The 2,032-nt window shown below is 41.4% G+C and overlaps 1 protein-coding gene across 1 annotated transcript in view; it reads right to left on the bottom strand.

Moving 5' to 3' along the window:
• Positions 1-266: 266 nt before the first annotated feature.
• Positions 267-2,032, bottom strand: part of cacna2d1a (calcium channel, voltage-dependent, alpha 2/delta subunit 1a) — an 81,377-nt gene continuing 79,611 nt past the window's right edge. The window contains exon 38 of the mRNA XM_081712536.1: positions 267-2,032. This exon is cut by the window's right edge and continues 1,989 nt beyond it. The gene's annotated coding sequence lies outside the window, so the exon portion shown is untranslated.

Raw genomic sequence — 2,032 nt, 5'->3', positions numbered from 1 at the left:
GAATAAGGTGTGCTGTGATAACTGGGCGAAGTGACGTGAGCATACAGGGAGATCGCTGTGTCACGGGGGGCTGACTTGTGGTTGGTCTTAGCCCTTTCTTCCAGTGAATGAACGGTGCCACAGAGGAGGAATCGCGGCGCCTGGTGTCCAGCTGTGACCACACATTCGGAAGAGGACGTGTTACGGCGTAGGGACAAATGTGAGCAGAAGTGATCGGTGCTAGTGAGGCAAAGCACAGAGCAGCTTCAGGAACAGGAGACAAGAAAAAAGATTAATCTCTTTTATTTGGAACATATTTGCATTCACACACAAACTGACACAGTTCTGAGATTATAAATAGCTCATTTTTAATAACATTATTGTACAAATGTACACAGGCCATTTGATTCAGGCAAAGTAAAATTCAGAAAAGTGTGATGTGGTAAAGGCCATTTGAGGGGTATAGATGAGAGTCCACCAATGACTAGCCTATGGAGGCAGGCCACGAGAGATTGACAGATGGATTGGCTAATGTTTAGCTTTAGGGCTATCAGTACAGGAAGATTGACAAAGGGCAGACCAATAGCCACTTGATGAGTGAGATCAGAGTGGAAGAATCCACTTAAAATGCTTAAATGCATGTCAACAATTTAGAGAGCACCAAAGCATCAGCATCCAAAAATACCCTTGATCACACTTTGATCGCAATTGTGCTGGTTCTGACGTGAAAGTGCATGACTACAACACACAACTGCAAGTATAAAATCTCTCTGCATTCGTCTGGAAAACAGTGGGAAAATTTGCAAGCCAATTTAGCATCATGTAAATTTAATGTCACGAAAAGCATGCTCATCTTTTCACAGGTCTTTGTGTCCAGTATTTTGCTTTTTCCAGACTAATGACTTCGGTCCTGCCAGCTGATGTTCAACCCTACTAGGGACTCTCATAAACCAGAAGAAAAGACTGACTACTGACTACTGACGAAAAGCTGCCAATCAAATTCTGTCTCCCCAGGAGAAAGGCAGGGAAACCGAGGCCCATTCACTTAACTGTCATCACCAACTACGGAAAACATCCCGCTGTCAAACACACCGTGGTAGAAGCACATACACACGTGCACACGCACATGCACACACACACTCAAATGTCACAGTGTCATGACAAATACATGCAGACCAATAAAGGCATATAAAAGATGTGAAGTATCATTTAAAGGTGTCATCAGTTTCATAAAGGTTTCCTTGTTACAAAGAGAGAACGAGTGAAGGAGCGAGACAGAGTGGTACTTACATGGCACTTACTACCACTGAGCTCCAGAATATCTAGATTCAATGCTTATCAGACGGTATTTGGTACGTATAACATTGGTACGGAGAATTACATGAGATTATGTACAATCTGGACTGAATTTCAGTTGAATCGAACTGTGTGGATTTCCGAAATTTTCTACATAATCAATGCTTTGCAGATAACTATGGAACATTTGCGACTGGACTCAGAACAATCTATGTCTGTGGGTAAAACAGGAGTAATGGAACACTTGTATTTATTTTGTATGACTCAAGAAGGCATGCCTAATTACAGTGCAGTCACTGACTATAATGTCACATTGCTCAGTTGTGTTCACACCACATTAGTGATACAGCTTCTGGTGATCCCACCACCAACATTTGTGTACTATGTTCTGACATATTAACTAAGCTTCCATTCATGTTACATCCCCTAACCACCAGAATCCTTTTAAATGAACTGATGCAACTAATGTTGCTAAGTTAAACCATCATAGTCATTTGATAGGTCAACATCAAGTGTAATACACATAAACATTACCATTAACAATGTCCTCAGTCTACAAATGACAGGGGTTTCAGCATAGTCTTCATAGAGTTCAGTTCAACAATGGCTGTGTAAATAATAAACACAAGATGAGCATCTCGTATTTCCCACGTCCATTAACACACGACATCAGCCAAGGAAGCAGAGAAGCAATGCATAACTCAGTAGTGAATTATCCAGTGTCTTGCTACAGATTTTTAATCACCCAATGCTCACT

The sequence above is a fragment of the Electrophorus electricus genome, chromosome 4, assembly GCF_041902795.1.
Source record: "Electrophorus electricus isolate QZ-2024a chromosome 4, ASM4190279v1, whole genome shotgun sequence".
NCBI classification, from domain to species: Eukaryota; Metazoa; Chordata; class Actinopteri; order Gymnotiformes; family Gymnotidae; genus Electrophorus; species Electrophorus electricus.
This window is presented reverse-complemented; position numbering and strand designations above follow the sequence as displayed.